Genomic DNA, 21,278 nt, shown 5'->3' with positions numbered 1-21,278 from the left:
ACAACATGATATTCAGTCCTAGGAGTTTTCTTTATTCTTGATTCTACCCGTAAGTGAGAAGAGTAAGATCATTGAAATGAGTAATGCTATGGAGGGTTTTTTTTTTTTTAATTTTTTTTAAGTTTATTTTGAGAGAGTGCAAGTGGCGGAGGGACAGAGAGAGAGAGAGAGAGGGAGAGAGAGAATCCCAAGCAGGCTCCGTGCTATCAGCACAGCCCAATGCAGGGCTTGAACTCACAAAACCATGAGACGTCATCTGAGCCAAAACCAGGAGTCAGACGTTTAACCGATTGAGCCACCCAGGATCCCCAGTAATATTATGTTTCAATCATTAAGTCAATGACTCAGAAATCTGATACATTTAGTTCCTTTTATTTGAATACAGGATTGGCAGTCTGTTCAGTTTTACATGAAAGTCACAATACCCAGATGAACCACCTTTTCTTATAATCTGAGAAAACTAAAAAAAGAGGAAAAAAAAAACAAAAAAACCTGGAGGGTTGCCTGGCTGGCTCAGTCAGTGATCTCAGGATTATAAATTCAAGCTCCACACAGGCTGTAGAGATTACTTAAAATAATCTTTATGGAAAAAAAAAAAAAAAACTGGGGCACCTGGGTGGCTCAGTCAGTTAAGTGTCTGACTTCAGCTCAGGTCATGATCTCACAGTTCGTGAGTTCGAGCCCCGCCATTGGACTCTGTGCTGACAGCTGGGAGCCTGGAGCCTGCTTCAGACTCTGCATCTCCCTCTCTCTTGTTCCTCCCCTGTTTGTGCTCTCTCTCAAAAATAAATATTTTAAAAAATTTAAAAAAAAAAAAGCTGGGGACAAACTACAAAATAGGAAAAAATTATTTACGATATCAGCAACAGGGGCGCCTGGCTGGCTCAGTCGGTAAACCATGCAACACTTGATCCTGGGGTCGTGAGTTCAAGCCCCACATTGGGCACAGAGCCTACTTAAAAAAATATCAGCAATGGTGACTCAATCACTTACAAAGGCTCGCTTGGATTTGACTAGACTAACTCTGATACCTAACACATACAGATGCATATATATATTTAGCCTTACAAAAACAAAATAACTGGACAATTAAGTCACACTTTTAATCAGCTAATTAGCAAGGAGAAGTATTTATGAAAGTGCACATTCACACTGGGATTTTCGGCACACTGGTCAAAGAGTTAAATGTGTTAGAAGGTATCCTGTGAATACCAAGTGGGTGGCATTTCATGAAAATTCTCATCCACATGTAACAAAAAACATAATAACAGTCAGGGAGGACAAAGACCCTCATGGGAGCTCATTTTACCAAATCCATGAACGCATTCTCAAATTTACAATTTTATGGCTATTAAGGCGTCATTACCGTGCGAGAAACTTTCTTACCTGTTATTCCTCAGGTGTTCTAGCAAGAGACAGTAAAGATCTTAATCTAAACACAGTCAGCTCCCTAAAATGAGAGGCTTAATCTCATTATCTGGAACCACAGATGCTTCCTTGTCGAGCCATAAGCTCAGGGCAGGGCACTTACCAAAAGTTACTAATAGCGAACAACAGAATCCGAAATCTAATGTCCCCCCTTATAGGAAAATAGCTTTCTTCCAAGATTTACTGCACAGAAGTGAGGGAAATTAGCAAAAAACAGTCTTCCACAAGCACACAAGGGGTGGTGAGCATTCCCCCGCAGTGGGACCAAACACCTAAGCAGACAGCCCCTCAGCAGTGGGGTGAACAGGACCAGGAGGCTTGCGATCTGGAATCGGAATAAAAGCAGAGATCGGCAGCTAACTCCTTCTCGCAGCCAGCCGTGGTCGGATCCTCAGCTGGTGCTGCTTCTCAACCTTAATCCCTCCAGGTCACAGTAACAAAACGTAAGCAGCCATCACAAGACTTCCAAAACCAAGTTTACCACAAGAAGGAAGTTCGGTTTTAACGCTGACACCCTAAGCCACTTCCCTTGTTTTCCAGGAAAAAGGCCCTAAGATTCATCACAACTTGGCTGTGAGATATCTGAGGAATGAAGTGTTTTCCTTTTTACAAGAAATAAGGATATTCAAGGATGGTCTTGTACCAGGGGCTCATCCTCTTTCCTTGGGGATTCCAGCCAATCTCCCTACCTCACCTCTCATGTTTGATCATCCCTCCAGCTGCCAGCTGTCACGCTTTCAGAAAGTTATCATGAAGTGGAGTGCCTGGGTGGCTCAGTCTGTTGAACATCCAACTCTTGGTTTCTGCTCAGGTCATGATCCCAAGGTCATGGGATCAAGCCCTGTGTCAGGCTCCACAAGGGGTGGGAAGACTGCTTAAGGTTCTCTCTCTCTCTCTCTCTCTCTCTCTCTCTCTCTCTCTCTCTCTCCCTCCCTCCCTCCCTCCCTCCCCCTCTCCTCCTCTCCCCCTCGCTCACATTCTCTAAAATAAAATAAAAAGGGGGTGCCTGGGTGGCTCGGTCAGTTAAGCATCCAACTTCAGCTCAGGTCATGATCTCACGGTTTGTGGGTTCGATCCCCGCATCAGGCTCTGTGCTGACAGCTAGGAGCCTGGAGCCTGCTTCGGATTCTGGGTCTCCCTCTCTCTGTCCCTCCCCCACTTACAACCTGTCTGTCTGTCTCTCTCTCAAAATAAATAAACATTAAAAAAAGTTTAAGAAATAATAAAAAGAAAATAAAAGGAAAGTTATGAGAAAGTAATATGGAAACCATTTCAAGCCTACCTGTTTCTATGGGTGACAAACTACGAAACTTACAAAGAACAGCAAATCCCTATTTCACAAAGTTTCTGAGTACACAGAAAAAGCTGGAAAGCTTACCATTTCAGGAATCCTAATGCAATAATCAAGAAATGAGGGGGCCGCTTGGGTGGCTGAGTCAGTCGTCAACACAGAGCCTGCTTCAATCCCTGTCTCCCTCACTCTCTGCCCCTCCCCTGTTCTGTCTCTGTCAAAAATAAATTAAAAAAAAAAAAAAAAAACAAGAAATGAGGAATGAATATTGTTCCTCCTTTAATGGACAGAATATCAACTTAGAAAATCAAAGACAGTCAACTGAAAATCTGCTGGAATTATTAACCAAGTTCAGTAAGGGGACCATGTAATGAATATACAAAGTGAGTAGGCTTCTACACATTAGTGATAAAACCACTTAAAAACTGAGTGAAAAATCCTTTAACACCTGCAAAAATTACTAAAAAAAAACCTAGGAAGAGAGTAACAACGTATATTTATATTTAAAAACTATAAAACTTTTACTGAAAGGCATAAAAAGACCTAAAAAAAAAAAAACCCCACTGAAATATTCTACATTCCTTGATAGAAAGATTCAAATCAACAGGTCAGTTCTCCTTAAATTAGCACACATTCACTGCAATCCCAAATTGATTTTTAGAACAATGTGATAGGCTGCTTCTAAAGTGGATCTAGGGGTGCCTGGGTGGCTCAGTCGGTTGAGCATCTGACTTCGGCTCAGGTCATGATCTCGCGGTCTGTGAGTTCGAGCCCCACATCGGGCTCTGTGCTGACAGCTCAGAGCCTGGAGCCTGTTTCAGATTCTGTGTGTGTCTCTCTCTCTGCCCCTTCCCCACTCATGCTCTGTCTCTCTCTCTCTCTCTGTCAAAAATAAACATTAAATAAATAAATAAATAAATAAATAAATAAATAAATAAATAAATAAAGTGGATCTAGAAGAATAACTTTGTAGAGTAGCCAAGAGGAAGTATTCTGAGAAAAATATACATATACATCAACAAGGGAGTATCTGCCCCATCGAATGCAAAATATCCTGTAAAGTTATGGTAATTTTGAATATTTCTGTTTAGTAGCAAACCATCAGAGTCCAGAAAGAGATACAAGTTACACGGAAATTTAGAATATGATAAACGTGGCATTCCCAGTAAGTAGAGGAAAGATCAGCACGGTAACAACTGGTGTCTCATCAAGTTTCTCTCTTCCCAGCCCACTGCTCTGTCGTACGCTTTCACGGTGTGCGAAACCAGGGGCTCCAGTCTCTCCTAAATCACACAGGCTGCCAAAGCCAAGGAGTGTGTGTGAGTTTCTATAGCTTCTCACCAAGTCCCTAACAAAGGGTGAGCCCACATTTGGACGAAGCCAAAATCAGAGTCAGATTATTTCAACTTTGAAGTTCTCATGGGAGAGCCGAGACACCGCCTCTCTACTCACAGAGGCTGGCACCAGGGCCACAGGGCCACACAGGCTGTCATGTGAGTCACGGATGAGTCAGCCCCTCTGAGTCTGCCAGGCCCTGCTTGACTACGTCCACCTCTAGCGTGCAGCCTCTTTGTTACAAAAACATTTCCACTCCCCACTGAGTGTTCTGCAATGGTCTATTCCCTTCAGAACGCGACGAGTGACCACAGTGAGTTTGGCAAAGAAAAGTAATTGCTTACCATGAAAACATGCTACCCCCATGGTGACGGGCGATGGGGGGGGCGGGGAGTGAGGAACTCTGAATTCCCATCGCAAAAGGATGATTCTTAATGGGAACCTTGGGAAGAACTTGGGGAAAGCACGTCAGAAATGATGCCAAGATCATTTGTATTTGCTGAGGAGTAAACAAAGATTGTTATCATGTGAAATTCTGAATCTGTCCCTAAGGGGAATACTGGTTAGCATTTCATGACGTGACAGCTTTCCCGGGTCTTAAATATTCCTCCCATTAGAAGTCCTTTTTTATCCAGTATCTAACCAAAGCGATGCAGCACTTTCAGAAGACAAAGCCAAATGTCTGGATGGAAGCTGTTTTGTGTTTCCACAGAGAAACCAACCTGTCATTATCAGGCCTCCAGCAGGGTTACACGGCACCTCTGAGAAGGCAGAATGGTTAAAGAAGCCTACTGCATTTCTGAGACAGGACTACGAAGAAATGTATAGAGACCAATTAACGTTCAGGGTTCTGAGGTCTCAGAATCGCAAGAGGCTTGCATCCAGCCACTCAATACCGAAAGATCTAAGTACTTTTCAGAAGGTTCCTTTTCCTTCCCTTCTGTTCTTTGGCAATGGGGGGAGCAGTGAGAGGAGGGGAGGGAAAGTGCTCACAGCATTCGTGTATGTGGATTGAAAATACATTTTTTAGGGGCACCCGGGTGGCTCAGTCAGTTGGGCGTTTCACTCTTGGGTTTCGGCTCAGGTCATGATCTCACGGTTCATGGGTTCGAGCCCTGCACTGGGCTCCAGGCTACTGGCGTGGAGCCTGCTTGGGATTGACCGATTGATTGATTGATTGATTCATTCATTCATTCATTCTCTCTCTCTCAAAAATAAATAAAATATTAAAAAATATTTTAAAAAATATTACGGGGGAGCCTGGGTGGCTCAGTTGGTTAAGCACCTGACTTCGGCTCAGGTCATGATCTTGCAGTTCGTGAGTTCCCGCCCCGCGTCGGCTCTGTGCTGACAGTTCGGAGCCTGGAGCCTGCTTTGGATTCTGGGTCTCCCTCTCTCTCTCTTCCCCCTCCACCCCCCTTGTGCTCTCTCTCTCTCAAAATAAACAAACACTAAAAAATATATATTATGATGGGTAGGAGTACACATTAAATAAACTCCTTAAAAAAAAACAGGTTCTGTGGGATACTAGATAACTAAAATGACATTTAACAAAGTACAAGAGGAGTGTCTGCACACTTCCTTCTTCCAGATAGGTCTCTTAATCCACGTATGACAAGTGCTGACACATATGAACGACTACCATCCTATTTCTGAAACATGTGCAGTCTCCACTCTGCCCCTGCAGGACACAAAAGCAAAAAGAAAGTCAGGGCCATTTGCTTGGTAAAATGAAATCCCATCTTGGCTCTCCTATGAGTTCACTTACTTTTTATAGCCTGGCTTTCAAACACAGTAATTGCTTTCTTTTTTTAAAGACGTGGATTCACACCACATTTGAGTGTCCCTATATATAGGTTTCAGTCTACTGTAATAGCAAACGCACAGGATCCACCCTTGAAGACCTAAATAGAACAATTTAGGAAGAGGACCTTCTTTTCCTATAAAGCAAAACTATGAAAATAATCAAAGATAACTTGCCCAACTGCCACCAGAAGACAATTCCTAAGCCCAGTTTTCATGACACTCTCAGAAAAAAATGCACAACTTCTTCCAGGAAATTTGTGGTCTGCAAATTCTGTAAGATTTTTTAAATTACGTCATGTTTCATTTCTGTTAGCTCTTCTAATCTCTGGTTCAAATATTGGTGCTTAAACCTTACAGTTAGAAAAGCAGTTATTCTAGATGGCTTAGAATTCTCAGAAAGCATGGGAATGCAAGCTGGTGCAGCCACTCTGCAAAACAGTATGGAGGTTCCTCAAAAAACTAAAAATAGAACTATCCTACAGCCCAGCAATTGCCCTACGAGGCATTTATCCATGGGATACAGGTGTGCTGTTTCGAAGGGACACATGCACCCCCACGTTTATAGCAAGACTATCGACAACAGCCAAAGTAGGGAAACAGCCCAAATGTCCATCGATGGATGAATAGATAAAGAAGTGGTATATATATACAATGGAGTATTACTCGGCAATCAAAAAGAATGAAATCTTGCCATTTGCAACTACGTGGATGGAACTGGAGGGTATTACGCTAAGTGAAGTCAGTCACTCAGAGAAAGACAAAGATCACATGACTTCACTCATATGAGGACTTTCAAGAGACAAAACAAATGAACATAAGGGAAGGGAAACAAAAATAATATAAAAACAGGGAGGGGGACAAAACAGAAGAGACTCATAAATATGGAGAACAAACTGAGGGTTACAGGAGGGGTTGTGGGAGGGGGGATGGGCTAAATGGGAAAGGGGCACTAAGGAATCTATTCCTGAAATCATTGTTGGACTATATGCTAACTAATTTGGATGTAAATTTTAAGAAATAAAAAATAAAATTAAAAAAAAAAAGAATTCTCAGAAAGCAAATGTAGAATCCACTTTTGTTCCTCGATTACTTAACCTCCTACTGAGCGGCGGGAAGTTCTCTTCCAGAACCACGAAGCTGTAGGTAACAGCATGGGGCAGCCCAGCGATTGAGGGCTTTGGAATCAGACCAGGTCAAGACCCAAATCAGACCAGGTCAAAACCCAGCTCTTAGGGCTTAGCTCCTCATTTCTCCAAGCCCACATCCTTCTCTGCAGATCGGGAGGGGACCCGTTCTGGAGCGCTCAGAGTTAAAGAACATGTTGATGGCAGAGCCCATCTCCGCTGGCAGAGCCCCTGGCACCAGCGGGCTCCTACAAGGTCAACGAGGTGATGGTGCCACTGATGACGAAGCTGCTCACGTCTTCGTTGCAGAATACTTTCTTCCACGTCTTCGTTTCTCAGAGGAGGAAAAGCAAGGGCCAGAGAGACACCACGTACAAACCAACAATCCGCAGCTCAGCGAGTGGCTCAGGGAGCAGGTAAGCGAGGCTGCTCGTATGATCAGGACTTTGAAACATGAGGAACAAAACCACAAACCCACTTAGTGTGCGCCAGGGGCTCTGCTACATCTCATTACTGCTGAGTATACACAGAAATAAGAACCTTCTCCAGCAGAGAAGCCTCCAAGGGATGATGGGTAACTTCTGCTACAGGCAATTTCCGGTATCTCTTCATCTCTGCTCGGCCACCTAAGACCATTTCGCGTGAGCAGCCGGGTTCAGGAGGGGACGTCGCCCCACACCTCACGGCTGCGAGAGCAGCAGAGAACGCGCGGATGTGCTACGGCTCTAACCTGCACTGGAGACCGTTCACAGAACACGCAGAAGCAGCTCAACACAACAGGGAAAGCTGTCTCTTGGCTAATAACATGTAAATTTCCTGAAGAACTCATTTGCTTCAAATCATAAAGGCCCCCTCACACCAAGCCCGCCCCCCCAACAATCTGCATCTTGGCAGTTTGGCACCTCGGATTTCACTTCAGGCTGAGATGTGGCTTAAAGAGTCAGGTGCCAGATCCAGGAAGCACTGATAGCTGAGATGCACACACCCCCTTTCCCCCGACCCGGCTCAGATTTTCCTCCAAATTCGACTTCCTGAAGTGGCTGGAAGTAAGTCCAAGTCAAATTTAGACACCTGGAACAAAGAGGAAAGGATTGCAGATTTCAAGATGAAGTAAAATCATTGGCCAGGAAACTGAAAAAAGAAAAAAAAAAAAAAATAGAACAGAACCGGGTTCCTCCTTCTCTCCCAATGCCCTAGTTTGAAAAACCACTTTTCGACACAGAAGCCAGAAACGAGGAAACCTAAGACGGACACGAAAACGAATCCACTTCATACACATCCCGGCCCAAACCAAAGCCGGAACACGACACAAGTAAGCCCGGTAATAATGCTTTACTAAAAACCATCATCAGCTCTAACATTCTGCAACAGGAGCCTGTATTTAAGCGGTAACCATACTCTAACTTCAGCAAGCTTTAACTTCTCATAACTCAAGGGACTTGACAAGGACACACGCTGGACGGCTCCCGCCACGCCCCGAGCCACGTTCCCCCCCCACCCCGAGCCGGGAGCTGTGCGAACACAGCTCAGGCGTCCTGGTTGTTTAAGAACCATTTGCTAAGAACCTGGTTGTTTAAAATCTATCACATTGTCAGTGTACTACATCAGCGGTGACGTAAAGCAGCTCTTCAAGAACCAGATAGGCACACGGTCCACACAGCAAGCCGGACGCGGTTTCATCACCTTTCCATGCGGCAAGCCTTCTACACCTGCTGCTCGAGAGCTCACCGTACCCATACCTTTCCCCTTCGTCTCAGCTTCTCAAATGATTTGCTGGGAAAGTCGCAAGGTTTGAGAGCTACGTGAAGACCAGTGAGGTCGTTTTCCTAAGCTCCTCTAAACTGGGAATACAATACGGGAGGGAAGTAAAAGCAGGAGTTCTCCAGCAGGATTCTGTAGGCTCTACTAGCTGGTCATTCAACTGACAGCTAGACGGCACTGAGCAGCTTTGGGGGAAGCAGCAGCCAGAGACGGGGTGGTGGGGAGGGTTGGGGGGGGGGGACAGGTCTTTATCTGAACCACCTTTATCAACTCCTACACCTCACGCAGTACCGGTGTGTGTTGTGTTTTGAGCGAGGGAATAAATGAGTGACCAGATTGCATCATTCATGCAACAATGAGAGCGGAGATACTTGAATTGCAGTCCTGTCTTTGACCCGGACAAGTTATACAACAAGATACGTGGTCAAGTCACTTAACCTAGCAGGAACCTAGCAGGAACTGTTTCATTTTTTATATGAGGTTAATTGAATGGGTGATATCAAAGAATACTTCTTAGATCCCATGAGTTTGTATTATCTCACGTCTGGTTCAGGGAGTCGGGGTGGTTCAGTCAGTTAAGCATCAGACTCTTGATTTCGGCTCAGGTCATGATCTCATGGTTCGTGGGTTTGAGCCCCTTGTCAGGCTTTTTGCTCGGATAGCGGTGAGCCTACTTGGGATTCTCTCTCGCCCTTGTTCTCTGCCTCATGCACGAACGCTCTCTCTCTCAAAAATAAACATTAAAAAAAACACTAAATATTAAAAAAAAAAATAGCGTGGTTACACAGCCACCTCACACCTATTAGGATAGCTACTATTTTAAAAAAAATCAAGTGTTGGTGAGTCTGTAGAGAAATTGGAACCCTTGTGCACTGTCGGTGTAAGAGTAAAATGGTAGTCATTGTGGAAAACAATACGGCAATTCCTCAAAAAATTAAAAATAGAACTACCGTATGATGCAGCAATTTCCCTTCTGAGTATACACCCAAAAGAACTAAAACAGTATCTCGAAGATGTATATACACTCATGCTCAGAGCAGCATTATCACAAGAGCCAAAAGGTAGAAAAATCCAGGTGTCCATGTATGGATGAATGAACAAGATCTGGTAGGTCCATACACTAGAATGTCATCCAGCCCTAAAAAGGAAGAAAATTCTGCCCCATGCTACATACAGCACAGAGGAATCTTGAGGCCACTATGCTACGTGAAAGGAACAAGTCACAAAAAGACAAAAACTGTATGACTCCACTTGTATGAGGTGTCTAGACCCACGAGACTCGGAGACAGAAAGTAGGAAGGTGGATGCTAGGGGCTGGGAGGGGAAGAGAAATGGGGAGTTAACGTCTAATGGGTACAGAGATTCAGTTTAAAATGAAATGTGTTCAGGGGCGCCAGGGTGGGTCAGTTAAGCATCCGACTTCGGCTCAGGTCATGATCTCACAGTTTGTGAGTTCGAGCCCCATGTCAGGCTCTGTGCTCACAGCTCAGAGCCTGGGGCCTGCTGTGGATTCTGTGTCTCCCTCTCTCTCTGCCCTTCCCCCACTCAAGCTCGCTCTCCGTCTCAAAAATACACTTTTCTTTTAAATTTAAAAACAAAATACAGTGAGTTCTGGAGAGGGATGGTGGTGATGGTTGCACAACAACGTGAATGTGCTTATTAGTGTCACCGAACTTTACGCTCAATAATGACTAAAATAGGAAGTTTTGTTACATGTATTTTAAGTTTAAATTAAATTAAATTAAATTAAAATTTTTTAAGTTAAAAAAAAAAAAGATGATGCTTATGGCACACAAATTATACCTCAAAACACCTGATTTTAAAACAAAAATATTTTCGGGGCACCTGGGTGGCTCAGTTGGTTGAACATCTGACTCTTGAACTCAGCTCAGGTCTTGACCTCAGAGGTGTGAGGTCAAGCCCCACGCTGGGCTCATGCTGGTCATGGAGCTTCCTTTTAAAAAATTAACCAATTAATTTTCAGAAGTTCCCCGGAGAGTCACCCTTTCATTCCTCAAATCAGCAAACGTTCCATCCCCCACTGGTCCACAGCTGATTTCCACAGGCTTTAGGAGCTCCTCTGTCAGGAACAGGGGACCCCCTTTCACTCCCACCCCTGAGAAGTATCAAAGGAACAGGGGAATGCTGCCTCTCCTGATCGGCCCCTCTTGCCCTGCAAATGAGGAAGCAGAGGCTAAGAAAGATCCAGTAACTTCCCAAAGATCCACAACCGGCCAGGAGGCTCATGGGCAAGAAGTCAGGTCAACCAGTCCCGAGTTCTTTCCCGTGCACCACACAAAAGCGTATTTGGGGAGAAACAGTAGCCCTGGGGTCCCGCTGGAATCTCCGCAGCAACCCACCCCTACAGTGTTCAACCCTCCCCCGTGAACAAAGTCATTTCCTCATTCATTTCTTCATTTAACTTCGCGTAGGTAATTTTAAATTTCATTTATTTCATGTTACCATTCACCCAATGAATCATTTGTAAGAACTTTTCTCTCAAAATGTCCTCTGGGGGGCGCCTGGGTGGCTCAGTGGGTTAAGCGGCCAACTTCGGCCAGGTCATGGTCTCACGGTTCGTGAGTTCGAGCCCCACGTCAGGCTCTGTGCTCAAGGCTCAGAGCCTGGAGCCTGCTTTAGATTCTGTGTCTCCCCCTCTCTCTGCCCCTCCCCCACTCAGGGTCAGTCTCTCTCACTCTCAAAAATAAACAAACATAAAAATTTTTTTTTTTTTTTAAATGTCCTCTGGACACATGTTTTCCCTTACGGCTACCATTCATGATTCAATCAGCAGGTAGTTATTAATTGCCTACTAATATGGATGCTCTAACATGTGTTTCTTCAAGAACTCCAGCAGAGAGGAGGGAACCATTAATCACTCATTAACTTCTAAACAGTGGCATGGGGCACCAGGGTAGCTCAGTCAGTTGACCGTCCTTGATTTCTCGGCTCAGATCATGATCCCAGAGTCATGGGAGCGAGCCCTAAGCTGGGCTCCGCACTGAGCACAGAGCCTGCTGAAGATTCTCTCTCTCCCAGCCAAAGCATAAGAGACTCTTTTTTTTTTTTTAATTTTTTTTTAATTTTTTTTCTTTCAACTTTTTTTTTTAATTTATTTTTGGGACAGAGAGAGACAGAGCATGAACGGGGGAGGGGCAGAGAGAGAGGGAGACACAGAATCGGAAACAGGCTCCAGGCTCTGAGCCATCAGCCCAGAGCCCGACGCGGGGCTCAAACTCACGGACCGCGAGATCGTGACCTGGCTGAAGTCGGACGCTTAACCGACTGCGCCACCCAGGCGCCCCAAGAGACTCTTAAAAAATGAGAACAAACTGAGGGCTGATGGGGGGTGGGAGGGAGGGGAGGGTGGGTGATGGGCACTGAAGAGGGGCATCTTTTGGGATGAGCACTGGGTGTTGTATGGAAACCGATGTGACAATAACTTTCATATATTTAAAAAAAAAAAAAGATTCTCTCCCCCTCTCTGTCCCTTCCCTTCACATGCGTGCTCTCTCTCCAAAATTAAATAAGTTAAATAAATTAAGAAATGAGCAGCGGCAAACACGGTTGTTCTTTAGAATCACCGCAAAGCTACCAAAGACACAGTCAGAACATTACCAAGGGCCAAGATACATGGCACCACCAGTAAGTTTTCCAGCAGGCGAGAGGAGAAAGAGTTCCATGTAAGTGTCTCAACATTCCAAACAAACCTTCCCAGTTCTAAAAGGGGGAAAGCGGCAAGGAGTGAACATTTACTGAGCACAGCACTAAGGCTCATCCTCAAGGAAGTGTCAGTATCTCAATTACAAACACGAAGGTGGGAAGAATCAAATAACCGGCCTGAGGTCACAAAGCAAAAGATGATCTTTCTAGATTCAAGGCCAGGCCAGTCCAATTTCAAATATCCTACTTGCCCTATGATTCAGTGATGTCTAAGAAATAAAACACACAAGTAGTATTATAATATCACAGATTTGGATTTAAAAATTTTTTTTTAATATTTATTTTTGAGAGAGAGAGAGAGAGAGAGAGAGAGAGACAGACAGACAGACAGACAGACAGAGCACAGCAGGGGAGGAGCAGAGAGAGAGGGAGACGCAGAATCTGAAGCAGGCTCCAGGCTCTGAGCTGTCAGCACAGAGCCTGATGCGGAGTTCAAACTCACGAGCCATGAGATCATGACCTGAGCCAAAGTCTGACACTTAACCAACTGAGCCACCCAGGAGCCCCCAGATTTGGATTTTAAAGTGCATTTGGTTAAGACCAGTGGGAATGCAAATTTATTATTTATACATTCAAAAACTTTTGAGCTTCTCTTAAGGACAGAACCCAGTACCAGGCATGTTGCCAGAAGTTAAGACAAAACTACACGTATTTTATCAGTCCTGCTCTCAAGAAGATTACAATCTAGTAAAGGCGATGCCAATCTTAGATTCTAGCAAGGGAGATAAGAAATGGATGCAAGCAGATTTCAAATAAAAATACCAAACAGAGACCTGGGACATTCCCAGTGTGAGCTAAGAATAAGTGATAAGAGACAAGACACACAGTGTCACAGGCAGAAGAGAGACCACTGTTGCCCCTGAAACATGGATAAGATACAGCTAAGTGGCCAGAAAGTGGAAAGGCATCCAGCAGGGAGAAACTACGCCAAAGAAGGCCTAGAACAGTGCTACCCAATTGACATAAAATGGGAGCCACGTAATTTACACTTTCTAGGAACCATAATTCAAAAGGTAAAAAGAGGGGGCACCTGGCTGGCTCATTCAGCAGAGCATGCTACTCTGGATCTTGGGGTTGTGAGTTCTAGTCCCATGTCGGGTGTAGATTACTTGAAAATAAAATCTTTCAAAAAAAATAAATAAAGTAAAAAATAAATAAAATGAAACCGGTGAGGTTAATTTTAATATTCTTCCACCCGATGTATCCAAATTATTCTCATTTTAACGTGTAAACACTTATTCGTGAGGTAGTTCACATCTCTCTGCCCATGCTATGTTTTCAAAACCCAGTGTGTGCTTTGCACTTACGGCACACCTTCGTGGCACTGGCCACATTTCAAGCGCTCAGCAGGCACGTGCGGCTAGTGGCTACGGATATGGACACACAGACCTAGAGGCAAATCAAGGAAGAGGGAGGCGAGGGGGTGTGGTTGTTGTTGAGGGGCAGCAACTCAGCCAATTAAGCCAAAGCAATGACTTCATGAGAAATCCTAAAGAGCAAACTTAAATTTAAGCTGAATTTGGACAAAAGGATGCCAGTAATGTCCTAGGGCAGATAACATGAAGCATCAAACAGTGACACAGCTGCTGCTCTGCCCCCAAGACCCCAGACCCCCGGGGACTGCAACTCCCTGGATTCCGTCCCATCGGCCCATCCATCACCCTCAAAGGGTCCTGGCCCCCTCTCTGTCCCTTTCTGAGGGGTCCTCTGTCTCGTCTCGCTCTATAGGTTGGACACTATTTATTCGCAGCCCTCTCCACAATGATGTCATTACCAACCTGAAGCCTCTTGATCCCTCAATTTTCACGAACAAGCCGTATTCGCCCCTGCTGGAAGTAAGTTCTGAGTTCCCACCTTTCCAGCCCCGGTCCTGGACTAGCCAGTCCCCCCCCCCCCCCCCCCCCCCGCAGTATGCCTTCGACGGTCACTGAATTGTGGCAGGTGGGTACCAGCACCCCCAGCTCGAACTTCAATCTCTGTGGCTGCCTACTTTTCCCTCCCGTGTTCCCAATTCTCCACCATCCCCCACAGAGGCTCTTCCGAACTTGTCGCAGCCACCCCAGCACCTCAGGGGACCCCGACAGTCAGCCTATATAATCCTGCCCCCCCATATTATTTAAGAGCCCATTCCCTCAACTTCTGTCCTCCAAACCTCACAATCCTTCTGTCTCTTCACTGGCCCACCTGCCCCCCTCCGAAGACAGGAGGTTCTCACCTCCCAGGCCACCCGCCTGGGCTCCCACCGAGATGAGCCACGTGTCCAGCCCACCCCCCCCCCCCCCGGGGGCGTCTGCAATCCAGCGTCTCCACCTCCAACGCGCCCATTTCCTTCCATGCTTCCAGACCTGCCTTTTAACCCTGCACCGAGTCAGCCTTGCCTCTGTCCTGCCCCCTCAAATCACCTCTTTGTTTCTCTCTTTTGCCGCCTGAGGTATTCCCCCCAAATCTCTACTTTCTGCTCCTTTTTTTTTTACTTACCTTCCAACTATCTCTATTCCTGACCGTGACAGATGGGGTTTCCGTTCCCAAGGGCTCCTGGAATGGTTTCCAGTGATTTCTAAACTCTAAATGCGATGGCCTCTGTGCAGTGGTTTGCACCCAACACAGGAAAGTCATGAGGGAAAACAAGCAAAATACCAGTGACTCTACATCTCCACACCCTGAGACCCCCGCCCCCGCACCCCCCCCCCCCCCCCGTTGGACCCTTCCGCCATCTGTCTGTACAGGTACACACGCACAAGTCCTTTTCCACCGCTTCATCTGAGACGTTCTGTAAGCAGTTTGCGTGTTTTTTTTTTAATCTCCCACCCACCTCCTCCCATAGTGCCAACCTCTCTCCTCCCAAGCAGTATTAACATACGTACGAGATTGCTTTTTACGATCTTCCAGTCCACAAAAACGAGATCATATTATACATGGTTCTCTGCCTCTTCATTTCTCGTGGGAATCCGTCCAAGCCGGGCGGTACAGAGACCCAAGGCACGGACGGGCCGCATTTTACCCAACCATCCCCCTGCTGAGAAAGCATCCACTCACTTTCCAGTCCTTTGCCACTACAAACAATGCTGCAATAAATATTCTTGTACAAACAAATTACATACAGCTGCTTTTATTTCTATGGGATAAAGTCCCAGGAGAGGAACTGCTGGGTCAAAGGCCACGTGCATTTTAAATTTTAATGGACTCTGCCAGAACTCCTTCCGCAGCGGCTGTTCCCACCAGCCATGCTGGAAGACTGCCTCTTCCCAGCACTCCTGCCAGCAGGAGACACTGTCACTCTCGACAAGTTTGCCAGTCTGACAATCTGATGAACGCGGTTGAAAAACTCCCCCTCGCCTCCCACCCAGCTCCACGGCATTCGGGAGACTCACCCCCGCCCCTGGCAGCCCTTTCGGAGCCACCTCCTTGGTCTCCCGGTCTTACTTTACCTCCAAAAATTAAGTAGAAAACAAGGTTGTGTCCCGTGCCATATTCCCCTCCCTTCACATGCTCTTCTTTGACAAGACCATTCCTTCACAGGGTTTCTAGTCATCATTTCTAGGGGCTGAATCCAAATGTGCATCTCCAAGCCAAGACCTCGCTCTTGAGCTCCAGACTTCTAACTGCTCATGAGACATTTCTCACAGAGACTGCCGACACCCCAGACCCCAGTAGGCCCAAACCCCAATCCTCCCTAGGCTCGCTCCAAATCTAGTCCTCCCCCCACACCACTGTAGTGCTGTCTGCAGGACGGGCACCCAGGCTTGAACCGCCAGGGTCCTATATCATTCCTCCCTACGCTCTGCCCACATCCGGGCAGTTCTCCACTGGGCGCAAGGCCCTCCCGGATCTCCAGGACTCCTGCAACAACCCGCCCCACACCCCCAGCTCCAGCATGCACCCCGACCCTGTCAGTGAGACCCTGCAACACCTCCCAGGCGCAGGTGAACCTGAGCCCAAACTCGCGCACCACACTTTCATGGCCTTCCAAGCTCTGTTCCCATCTCCTTCCCGGCCTTTCGATGGACAACTCCCTCAGACTCCAAACTCAACAGAAGCGTGTCTGGTTGCTGCAGCCACGAGGAGATTCTCTTCTGACAGGAGAAAAAACCGTGACAAGGAACAGAGAAGGTAAACAGATACTTACTGGAATTTCCTCCGCCACTCTGGCCCTGCCAAGCAAATGTCTCTCTCTTTCTTAGCTTTAAAGAGGAAAGGTATTAGATAAAAGAAACTGGATAAGTAAATGAATCACAGAAAGTAAACTGACAAGAAACTACAGGAAGGCGTATGTGTGTACTCGAAAGTGACCCAAAACTGAGGACGGAAGGACAGAAAAACCACCCTGCTCCAAAGCATCCTTCCTGCGTGTACACAAACAGCAGAGAAGAGTTTCACAGTCACATCTGCCTCCTGATAGAGTTTCATGAATCAGATATTCATAACCGGCTGGCATTCAAACTCAAGCAGGAGGGCCCGGTCACGTTATAATAGAAAAAAAAAAAAAAATCAGTAGCTTGAACTGAACAAAGCTTACTAAACTAAATACGACTTGAAGAGACAAATTGGCATGATAATTCATCTCTAAACTAGTCATTTAGAAAATAGTGAAAATGACTTAATAAACATTTACTTGATGCCTGAGTTCAACTTTGTCCTGAGTAATTGAGGAAGGAAGGGCAATAAAGAAGAGAGAAGCTCAGGGGCCTTAAAGAGTATATGCACCAGCTAGAGAGAAGAAACCTAGGAAGGGAGATAAGGGATGAAAAAGTAGAGATTCTCAAGGGCAAAAAGTCAATGCAAATGGAAAATGAATACGAACAGCAGGAGTTCAGTCAAAATAGATTTTCTGAACTCTGGTATGTGGAAAAGACCCCATTTTTTTTTTTTTTTTTTTTTTTTTTTTTGTCAAAGCAAACAGAAAAGCGATCTGTTCCACCTAAGTTTTTACGCCCACCTAACGGTTTCTTAAATGTTTCCTAGCCTAGCAGCAACGATTAGAATCCAAGTTCCGGCCACACTTCACACTTTGGAAAGACCGTGAGCGGTGCTCCACCAACGAGGGTTCCAGCATCTTCTGATGGGAACTGTCACCAATCCATCACCCACTCTCGTGGCGGGATGCGGCGTCACAGATAATTTAAACAGCTGTCAGAGCTGAGCAGCTCTTCAGAATTCCATCTGGCTTGTAAAACACACACACGCTCTGCACCCCGCCCCCTCTCAAGAAAGAACGGGGAGGAAGGATGTGAAGTCAGACACACCGGGATCCAGTCCCAGCTGTAGGCCTCACAATATCCTCAGCTACGATATGGATTTTCAAAGTCCTTTTCACGTAGTAGGGGGGAGCATTCATTTCCAAAGCCGTGTGAAAGTACCTAGCACAGAGCCTGACGCAGAAAAGAGATTGAGTCACTAACCATGCCTTTCCCCTCTTCCTGGAGCTCCCTCAACTATTCACAGCACACCATTCCCAAGGTGCCGTGCCTTAAAGCAAAATTCCAAAGCAACAGGGACAAAATTCTACGCCAAGTATGGGGAACTGATAGAATATCAAATGAATGTGGGGATTCGTAGAATATCGAACACGTAACAGAGAGGAATTTCATACTATGTTTCCAGATTACCTACAGCACACGCCCCTTCCATGGCACATGTGATCTAAACCAGCTGCTGGCCCCAAACCCCAGCTGTGCTTCAGGTGCCACGGGAGCCTTCTTACTATGCCTGAGAAAGTCTGGGGCCTCCAGCGCCCCAAGGGGTAAGGAGTAAGGAAAGAGGGAGCAAACTGAGAAGCCATGGTGTGATGCCCACACTTACCAGGGAGGCAAGTAATTTCTCTCGCCTCTGTCTTCTGAAGGGAGTCTGGAACGACTCTAGGATCTCTCCTGGTATTTTAGGATGCAAATAGTTCAGGGGCTCCAAATTCTGCAGCATAAGATTTTAAGGTGAGGTGGGTGGGTGTGGGTATATATAAAGTATTTCTGTAGTAGCATCACAAACCGGCCTATGCTTAATTCTATAAAATATCATCCTACATTATAGAATTAGGACGTGAAGGGGTTTAGTTGGTGGGTTTGTTTTTGCTTCTAACAACCCCACCCACCCACTCAGCACAGAGGTAGGAAAAAAATATCAGTTTTTGTAAAACTACATTCAATCAAAGGCTCAAAAGGTGGGGCGCCTGGGTGGCTCAGTCGGCTAACCGTCCGACCCTTGATTTCAGCTCAGGTCATGATCTCACAGTTCATGAGTTCAAGCCCTGTATTGGGGTCTGCATTGACTGGGCAGAGCCTGCTTAGGATTCTCTCTCTCTCTCTCTCTCTCTCTCTCTGCCCCTCCTGTGCTCTCTCTCTCTCCAAATAAAATGAACTTTAAAAAAAACAAATGCTCAAAAGGAGGATAAATCCAAATATGTAAGGATTATCTTTCTCTTCCTACTCTGTGAGCTCCTTTTGTCTTAGTAAACTCTCGTAGCAAAAAAATAAATAAATAACAAAAAAAGGGGATGAGAAATGTGAAGAGAGATACGGCGTAAGATGGAACAGAACAATTGAGGGAGGGGGTAGAGGGAATCAGGGCTTGGACATAAAAGGTTTGTAATAAACTGGCCAGGACAGAAGATGCTCTCTTTGAATTTGAGCTCTACTCAAACATTACATGTTATTTATTAACCACTCCTTTTTTTCTTTCTATAAAGAAATTCAGCACAGTATCAGCTTTGATATATTTATAAGACTTCTCTTGGAGAAAGGCCAGAGCCTACATTTGGCTTTAAAAAGAAGGTTTTTCCTGCATGGAAGCTATCTCAGAAAGCCAAAGCACACCGTCCAGAAAAGCTGAGCCTCTTGTTAACATTTCCGAAGCAGACAGTAGCTGTACACCATTTGGTGCCCACTAGAATCCCTCCAGAAGCATCAAAAGGCTGCCAGCTACTCTACACATTTACAAGAACAATCCTGAAAAAGTGTGTGTTTGCAGACGAATTCCATTTTTACTGGTGTGCCCGTCAAAAGTTTATTGTCTCCCCAGGGAGAGTTCACTGGTTGCAGCGACTTGGCCAAATATCAAAATAGCTGTAATTAAATGGATTGCTGAGAGGCAGATAAGGTATAAAAACTGAGGACGATCCCAAAGGAACCAAAATTATGCGTCGTCCATGTTTAAATCACACACTAGTCATGAGGTCACTGTCAGACACACTCTAGGAGAAAAACAGATCAATACGACTGAAGGCAGCAGTGTGTGCACAGAGGCAAGCCATTTCACAGTTCAGTATGGAGACTGGCTGAAGCAACTGTGTCATTCAAAATATTTCATACCCAATTATCTTAATATGATAAGAAGAATCTGAGAAGCCAGCTCATTTGAATGATAAGTTGAGACACTCGGCCGACAGCAGCATACGGTGAAGTCCAAGGGAGAGGGCTTCTAACTCAAATGATCAAGCACAGACGCAAAAGTTAACTGTCCCAAAGTTTCCTAACTAAGGTCAATTCCAGAACAATGTCCCGACCCCTTAAAATGAAAATTATGTCTTGCAAATTGAGCGGCTACCTCACATATCTAGGGAATATTTTTTTTTTACATCACTCCATGTTATGGAGTGCTCACCCAACATGAATAAGGCCTGAAAGGAACTGCTCTTAAGTTTCTTTGTTTGTTTGTTTTACCTACTTCCCAGGCTTAAGAAAATGAGCAGCCTACTGATTTACGAATATATACGTAACAGTAGCTCCCAGGTCCCCCCAGCCCCTCACCTCTAGGGAAACCAACCAAAACAAAACTGATAACCCGTGATTCAAAGGGTAGGTCCATAATGTTTTAAAGGATCTGTTGTGATTACACAAGTGTAAAACTTTAAAGATGGTCATGGGAATCCCACATGGCACAGGTCACTACAAACTACAGGCATCCTTACCTCGTCAGTAACTTAGCACAAACATTAGTGCCTGGGTGAAGTGCAGACGGTAGTTAAGGTGGCCCTGGCGTCCACAGAGCTAAGACCAAGCAAACATGAGTGTCTCTTACCTTCCAGGAGCCTCAGGTACTACGCCCATGACAGGAGCGCCGTGGACTCCTAGGGACCTCAGCAAGGCCCTCTGTCCCCAAGAGCCCATCACTACCTGCCCACTGGCTGGTGCCTAAAATTCATCCTCAGGGCAGCAGTCCCGTCTTTGCTTCAGCCCTGCCAACCTTCTCCAGAAAATATTCTGCTGCTTTCTATCCCCTGTCCCCCCATTTTAAAAGTCATTCTTGAAGGAAAGGCACGAAAGTGTTAAGGAAGGCCTGGCACAGACATACCTATAGAAACGCACCTAAAGTAATTAAGAAGAACCCTATCCCCAGACAGAGAACCTCTGCTCTAAGGCTCTGACGTGTTCTGTGAATCCTTCAGAGACATTCCATGGTATCTATTGGTCTATATCATTCATTCATATACATACACAACTATATGTATATATACCTCTATGTGTATGTATACATATATCCCGTAGTGATTATACATCCAGACATAACCCTGTATATATATACACACACACATATATACACATATATATGTGTATATATATATACACACACATATATATACATATATATGTGTATATATATATATACACACACATATATACACATATATGTGTATATATATATACACACACATATATACATATATATCCCCATATATAACCCTTTATATAAATATATCCATATATATCTGTTTACATGCAGATATATATATGACACATTTTGCCTTCTAACTTAATATACCTGTATGTGATGGTTATTTTTAGTTGTCAACATAGAGGGTGTTTGGGGATGAGATTAGC

General features: G+C 45.2%; 1 protein-coding gene across 7 annotated transcripts in view; it reads right to left on the bottom strand.

Moving 5' to 3' along the window:
- Positions 1 to 21,278, bottom strand: part of TIAM2 (TIAM Rac1 associated GEF 2) — a 266,318-nt gene that overhangs the window by 187,760 nt on the left and 57,280 nt on the right. For 3 of the 7 annotated variants that reach the window (XM_086708191.1, XM_086708193.1, XM_086708200.1), the window contains one exon: positions 2,807 to 2,933. The exons of the other annotated variants lie outside the window; for them this stretch is intronic. The gene's annotated coding sequence lies outside the window, so the exon portion shown is untranslated. The remainder of the gene's footprint in view (positions 1 to 2,806; positions 2,934 to 21,278) is intronic. 7 annotated transcript variants of the gene reach the window in all.

This window comes from Puma concolor, chromosome B2, assembly GCF_028749965.1.
Source record: "Puma concolor isolate L17-30 chromosome B2, mPumCon1.1.hap2, whole genome shotgun sequence".
In the NCBI taxonomy this organism is placed as follows: domain Eukaryota; kingdom Metazoa; phylum Chordata; class Mammalia; order Carnivora; family Felidae; genus Puma; species Puma concolor.
Note: the sequence above shows the minus strand (reverse complement) of the source record. Positions and strands in the feature narration are given on the sequence as shown.